Below are 7,846 nucleotides of genomic sequence, written 5' to 3' on the forward strand. Positions count from 1 at the left end.
AGCTCTAGATATGCAATATCACAAGATAAATGCATAAACTCTCACATTTCATAGTAAAACACAAGTAGAAGCCAAGAAATCATATATAGGTAAGCAAAATAGGTTTTGTAGAGCATGGGTTACCTCTTGAAGACCAAAAGACTCTTCTTACACCACAACAAGCTCTCCACTAAGCTCACTAGCCAAACCCACTTCAAGATCAAACCAAAAGATCATAAAGATCCAACCTTTAAGAAAAGACAACTAAGATGGAACCAAAAAGACTAGACGAGCTTAGGTCTTACCCTTCTAGATGCCAAAATAGAGGAAAGATTGAATCTTGGAAGCAAAACTTGGAATCTTGACTAAGGCTTCTTTTGGCTTGAAGAACAAGCTACTCTTGTTTTCTAGAGAGAAGGTAGAGATATTTTCTAGGAAATGTAAGGGAATGAAATGAAGAAGTCTTCTAGGTTTAGGTTACAAAACAAGCTCTTGGTGAAAAGACAAGGATACCCCTACTAACTCTTAGAAAGTGAAAGGAACAAGGGAACTCCTCTCAAAGCACAAGGTACAACACCACTTAAAGATTGACTAGTCAAATACTAGTCCTTGAGTATCAAAAATCAGGATTTTAGGAATCATTTCCTCAAAAGAAATAGAATTAATTACTCAATTAATTCATGGTTTGGAGTGTGGATTTTTGGGGTGTCACAGTTGGTATGTGTGCAAGATATCAACCTGCTCCCAGAGAGTCACATTTGATAGCTACAAAACGGATTTTGAAATACATCAAGGGTACAATCCAATATGGAATATGGTATTCCAAGGACAGTGAACTGAGTCTGATTGCGTACTGTGATGCTGACTGGGCAGAAAATATTGATGACAGGAAAAGCACATCTGGTTGATGCTTTTTTATTGGGAAAACCTTAGTATCATGGCTCAGTAAGAAACAGAATTCAATTTCCCTAAGCACAACTGAGGCAGAATATATAGCAGCTGGGGGATGTTGCACTCAACTTGTCTGGATGAAGCAGATGCTGCAGGATTATGGTCTTTCTCAGAATTCTATGACACTTTACTGTGACAATGTCAGTGCAATAAACATTTCAAAGAATCATTTTCAACACTCCAAGACCAAACATATTGATATAAGGCATCACTATATCAGAGATTTGGTCAAAGCAAAAGAGATAGAGTTGGAATATATTTAGACAGACAAGCAGTTGGCAGATATACTGACTAAGCCTCTAGATCCAAATCGGTTTGAGATTCTCAAATCTGCTCTGGGAATATGCAGGATGGACTGATAAGGCAGAACGGTAAATCAGAAAGAGAGTCCTTGGTTTTCTTAGTCTCGAGTCAAAATTCAATCTTTGACTTCCTAAATTAACTCCCTTCTGTTTTGTTAAGTAAATATCTTAACCTTGCCTACCAAAATTAAATTGCATCTTTTGAATTTCAAATCTACCGTTTTATCCCTAAAAAAGAGCTATACTGTTGCATCAATCACTTCATAGCTGCATGCATCCTGTCAGCCGCATTGATTAGCGCTCCTCACCCTTAGGATTATTTATTTCATCTGGTCGTTTTGTGGCAAAGGAATACTCATCTCTACTCTGTTCTCTGTTAATCTTCTCTAAAATTACCTCTGCCTAGTTTTTTTCCATTCTCTCTTTCAAAACACACAGATATGGCTGATACAGTAAGGAATATCATTATCAAGTTGGGAAGGAAATCTCACTCACCAGAAAGTGCTCAAAAGTATGTGAAAACACTTCTCTAACTCGCAATGAAGAAGAAGCTGAAATTGGACCCTGTTCTTCGCGACGAGATCCTTGTCACGGTGATATCTGACTACCTTGAGTTCTATGAGGACTGGTCAAACGATGATACAAGCAACCTTTTGATGATGGCTTCCGAAGCAGGTGATGATATTAGCCCTACCTCTATTGATGAAACAGAAGATGGGAATCGTGCAGGGGCATTCCTCAAATACTTTACGCAAAGGGCTCTGGAATGGGAGGAAGCCCTAAACATGCCAAGACTCAAGACCAAACACATAATCGTTCAAGAGCATAAAGAACCTCAAGAACCCACAATATAAAACCCTAAAGATGAGCTCTAAACGTAATTAAAAAACAATAACATGCAAACCACCACACAAGATCATCAAGAACATCAAGAATAACAAGAATCCACATCATAATCCTAAAGACAAGTTCTATCAAAGCATAATCACAAAATCATACATACGATTATCAAAGGAGCAAATCAATAAAAGATAGCAAGGAAAATAGGTTTTGTAAGACATGGGTTACCTCTTAGCTCTAATTAAATCTCTCACAACTCCTAGGATCCTTCCTCAAGATTTCCTTCCAATTGATCTTTTCCTAAGCTTGGCGATGGGGAAATCCTTGGCTAGGTCTCTTGGGGAATTTCGAGTGATATGGGTGGGAAGGGCTCTAAATGCTTTCTAATCTCCTATATATAGATCTAGGAATCCTACTTAGAATTTGAATACTAAAGGCCCACTTTCTTTAATCCTAACAGACTTAAAGGCTCTAGTTTAGGCAAGGGTCCACGATCCATTGCGGACCACATTAATTAATTAAAGGAATCCTAACCAGATTAAGTCATTTTTAACTATCTTTAAGGGAATTAATTAAATAATTAATCCGGGTTTAAAGGTCGTAACACGGGGTGTTACACCCCTAGTTTATTTCTATGAAGGTAGATGATGGAATTATAGGGTCATGGGTGTTCTCGGTGGTTTATGGGAGTCCAAACCATCACCTAAGGAAGCAACTATTTGTAGACCTTACCAACCAGTCTTTGAGTTCGCCAGTACCATGGCTAATAGCTGGAGATTGGCAGAAATGTCAAACAGGCCCATCTACTACTACGAAGTGCTCAATTCCCACCACGAACTAAATTAAAGTTTAATCAACCACATTTACCAGCTAAATTTGTTCGATTGGTTTTTTTTTTTTTTTTTTTTTTTGCAGGTTGCTAACCGGTTGCCTATTCAATTATTAAAATAATAATAATAATAATAATAATAATAATAACTAAAAAGGAATTTCAGCCACGGCTGTTCGACGAGGACAACCGGTGGCTGCATATTTCACAGACAGCCGTGGATGTCCGGACAGCTGGACAGCCATGGCTGTCAAACATGAGGTCCAGATCTGGACCTCATGTTTAAGGTCTAGATTTGGACCTCAAACGGCTTGGAATGAGGGTGGCGGCCTCCAAACGACCATGGCTGTCTGGCACCAGACAACCATGGCCCAGATAGCCATGGCTGTCCATGGCCGTTTGGAACATATATCATGCGATGAACAGACATTGAGAATATCAAGAGTTTAGTTACAGCTAGACAAAGACCAAGAACAGTTCATGTATCGGCTTTCACTGTAACATGCGGTTATGTGTGGAGTGTGATCTTGGAAGCCAAGGCGGTGATAGCCGATAGGGGAGCTCACGGCGGCGGAGGATATTTTCGCTTGCGTTGCCGATTGTAGGAGTCGCCTGAACCCACTACTTCCAGCAAGCTACTTTGGCAACTGTGTAGTGTTAGTCTTTGTGAAATAAAAAATTGGGGTTTTGGTGGGAAGTGAAGGGTTTTTAGCGGCGGCAGAGTTGATCGGAGAGGCAATTGAGAGAGGGGTGAGTGATGAAGAGAGGATTTTGAATGGGGAATTGTGGTTTTCGGAGTTTGAAGAAGCAGTTGTGGGGAAGACAGTTGGAATTGCTGGGTATCCAAGAATAGACTTGTATGGTGCAGATTTTGGGTGGGGAAAGGCGGAGAAGATAGAGTATGTGTCCATTGATGGAGGTGATTCTATGTCCCTTTACAAGTGTAGGGATTCTGAAGATGATTTGGAGGTTGGACGGCCATGGTTGTCCGGTGCCAGACAGCCATGGCTGCCATGCCGTCCTTCTTTTCTTTTATTTTTTAATTTTTTAATAATTGAATAGGCAATCGGTTAGCAACATGTATAAAAAGCCAATAGAACAAATTTAGTTGCTAAATGTGGCTAATTAGACTTTAATTTAGTTCGTGGTGAGAATTGAGCACTTCGCAGTAGTAGATGGGCTATTTGACACTTCCGCCCTGGAGATTTTAATTCAGTTTCTTGTAGGGATGAAGTGAGTAACTCTGAAAATTTTTATTTGTCTAGGTACATTGAATTCAACGATTGGATCTTTCGCGAGGGGTTGGTGGTTCTAGGATAGTCGGGTTCAAAGTTCAGATGGATGCGAGGAACCAATGTGGATATGTTCAAAGGGGCTCGTCTTAATCGAGTTCTTAGTAACATTGATTGGAAACTTAAATTTCCGAAGGCTTCGATCGATCACCTTCCCATAGTGGGGTCTGATCATTCTCCCTTCCTCATAAAGACGAGCTTAGTTCTCCAAGCATCAAAGAGTAGGAACTTCCGGTTCAACATGGCATGGTCCACTCACTCGGGCTATAAGGATTTTGTCCACCAGACTTGGAACAACGCACTCGATCTCAATGCAAATAAGAACATAATGGCAAAAACATTTACTGAATGGAACAGAGGTGTTATTGGTAATGTGTTTCAAAGGAAAAAGCGTTTGTTGACTCGAATTAATGGGGTGCAGCGCAATCTTGCAATCAACTTGCGGCCAAAATTAATCAAACTAGAAAAGAAGCTTAAACTAGAGCTAGATGAAACTCTTTTCCAGGAGGAGCTTATCTGGTTCCAGAGGTCGAGAGAGGACCGGATTGCGTCCGGGGATCGAAATACCCGCTTCTTTCATGCAGCCACCTCGGTGAAGAATGGAAAATCCAGGATTAATGCGCTTAAAGATGAGAATGGGAACTTGATTCTGGACGAAGTGCTGATTAAAGAGCATGTGCGTGGTTACTTCATGGAGTTATTCGCGGAGGAAACTCACACTGGTCATCAAAGAATTCTAGAGGGGCGTTTTCCTAGCTTGTCCCAATCTGATTGGTAGGAAATTAATGCTCCCTTTTGCTCATATGAGATTAAACATGCACTGTTTGATATGGCACCTTGTAAGGCACTAGGGCCGGATGGTTTCGGTGCTGGCTTCTACCAGAAATCTTGGAATGTAGTAGGCGACTCTTTGGTTAAATATGCTCTGGACTTCTTCAAGAATGGTGTGCTTCCAACGGGTTCCAATGATACACTAATCTCCCTTATCCCAAAGGTACTGTGCCCGGAGTCGATGAAACAACTCCGACCAATTGGTCTTTGTAATGTTTCATACAAGCTAATGATGAAAACCTTGGCATCCAGACTCAAAGGTGCCCTATGCAAGCTAATAGGTAAATATCAAACAAGTTTTGTCCCCGGCAGAATGATAACAGACAATATATTAGTGTACCAAGAGTTGTTGAACTCTATGAAATATAAGAAAGGCGCAGTGGGATGGATGGTAATGATGATTGACTTGGAAAAAGCCTATGATAGGCTTGCTTGGTCCTTTATTGATGATACCCTTCGAGACTGCAGGTTCAGCGAAACATGGAGAAGGAACATCAAAGAATGCGTCTCTACGCCCAGACTTGCGATTCTTTAGAACGGGCAGCAATTGGAGTGGTTCAATGCAAAGCGTGGGATTAGACAGGGAGACCCCATTTCCCCATTACTCTTTGTTTTATGTATCGAGAGATTAAGCCATTTAATTAAAGATTCTATAAGTTGTGGTCGGTGGAAAAGTATAAAAGTAACAAGACGAGGTCCTTGTATTTCTCACCTTTTCTTTGCAGATGATCTCGTCCTTTTTTGTGACGCCTCTGTTGAGCAAGCTGTTGAGATGAAGAGTTATCTAGACATTTTTTGTGCAACATCAGGGCAAAAAGTTAGTTTCAACAAATCTTCAATGTTCTTTTCTAAGAATAATAGCCCAGCTTTGAAGCAGGGAATTGTAGAAACTGTTGGCATACCATGCGTGGATGACCTGGGGAAGTATCTAGGCATTCCCTCTATTCATGGGATGCTAAAGAGAGACTCCTTAGATGGAATTGTTAATAGGATCAAATCAAAACTTGCAAGATGGAAATCGAAGTCTCTCTCGCTTGCTGACAAACAGATAATGGTCCAATCAGTTTTATCATTAATACCTTACTACACCATGCAGACTACCCTACTGCTTGCTGGTGTAATTGCATCCATCGAAAAGCTAGTTCGCAACTCTTATGGGGGAGCAAAGAAGGGGAGAGGAAGTGTCATTTGGTGAAGTGGGAAACTATGACAAAGAGTAAATCTTGCGGAGGTTTGGGCATTCGAAAACTTGAGCAAATGAACTTGGCAAAGCTTGGTTGGAGGCTTCTACAGGAAGAAGATGCTGTATGGATTCAGGTATTTAAATCTAAGTATGCCATCTCTAGTCCAGATTTCTCTGTTTGGCGTCTCAAAGTGAATATGTCTAACGCGTGGAGGGGAATTCTTCGAGTTGTGCCCATCCTGCTAAAGGGAATAAAAAAGTATGTGAGGAATGGTAGAAGAACATCTTTTTGGCTTGACAGCTGGTGTGATGTCACTCCGGTTAGAGAACTAGTGATCTGTGATATTCCCTCATCTGAGATTGAGAAAACTGTTGCAAGCTATTGGGTTCCTCAGATAGGCTGGAACTGGGATCAACTTACTAACTTATTACCGGAGCAACAATTAGATAATCTTGCAGCGACCTTCCTCATTGAAGACTCTGAGTTGGAGGATTCCATCCTATGGAGTAAAGAACCCAATGGCTGTTTCTCAACCAGTTCAGCTTATGACTTAACAATGGGAATGACAGAAACCATCGATGCAACCAAATGGAATAGTGTTTGGAAATTGAAGGTTCCAAACCGTATTTGAACATTCCTTTGGCTTGTTTGTCATGATAAGTTGATGACCAACCAGAATAGGGTCAAACGAGGTAATGCTAGTTGTGACTATTGTGGAATCTGCTCTAGAGCCATAGAGGACATAGAGCACGTTCTTCGTGGCTGCCCGGAAGCTAGCAGCCTCTAGAATGCAGTCATTCCGTCCTTTGACGAAAGGTTCAGAAGCTCTCCATTCTCCTTATGGTTATAAAAAGGTCTAGCAAAGAGCAGAGGAGATAAAACTCCATCCAACGACAACAGTCTCTTTGCCATAACATCTTGGTGGATCTGGAGGTGGAGAAACGAAGCCATTTTTAGCAACTCTACCAAACCACTGGAATTCAAAATAGCCTGGGTTAACTCACAAGCCAATGAGACTATCAAGGCGTTTGCAACAGATAGGGGTAAGCTTCATCTTACTTCTTCATCTCGCTGGGAAGGTTTTAGCTGGAAGAGACCCTAAGAAGGCTTTGTTAAAATCAACATTGATGGTTCTGTTGAGCCTAATACATCAAAGGCCGGCTGTGGAGGAGTCATCCGTGATCATTTCGGTAGCTGGAAACATGGGTTCATGCACAATTTAGGTTGCTGTTCGCCTCAAGTTGCAGAAGCTTGGGCCTTCTTGAAGGGCATTCAATTTGCTGCTCATTGGGGATGGAGGAAAGTGATCTTTGAAACGGATGCTAACGAAGTCGCAAGGTTTATGAATAACACTTACCCTCCCACTTTTGTGGCGCATAATATACTCCTATCTTGTAGAAGAGAATTGCGTTGTTTCGAGGTTTAGCAGATCACATCAATCAACAGAGAATAGAATTTTGTAGCAGATTCTCTAGCAAAGCTATCTAGGTATCTCCCCAAAGGAATGCATATTCTGAATGATCCACCAGTAGAAGTTTTAGGCCTGTTACAGGATGATCTGCATGGAATCCCTCATTGGAGGAATGTCCATAATGTTCTATGACCATTGTATTCTGTACTATTTTGGGTTACCCCCTC

At 41.1% G+C, this 7,846-nt stretch overlaps 1 pseudogene; it reads left to right on the plus strand.

The window, feature by feature from the left end:
- The first annotated feature begins 2,735 nt into the window (after positions 1-2,735).
- Positions 2,736-4,221, plus strand: LOC109160187 (annotated as a pseudogene).
- The last annotated feature ends 3,625 nt before the right edge of the window (positions 4,222-7,846 follow it).

This window comes from Ipomoea nil, unplaced genomic scaffold, assembly GCF_001879475.1.
Source record: "Ipomoea nil cultivar Tokyo-kokei standard unplaced genomic scaffold, Asagao_1.1 scaffold0117, whole genome shotgun sequence".
Classification (NCBI taxonomy): domain Eukaryota; kingdom Viridiplantae; phylum Streptophyta; class Magnoliopsida; order Solanales; family Convolvulaceae; genus Ipomoea; species Ipomoea nil.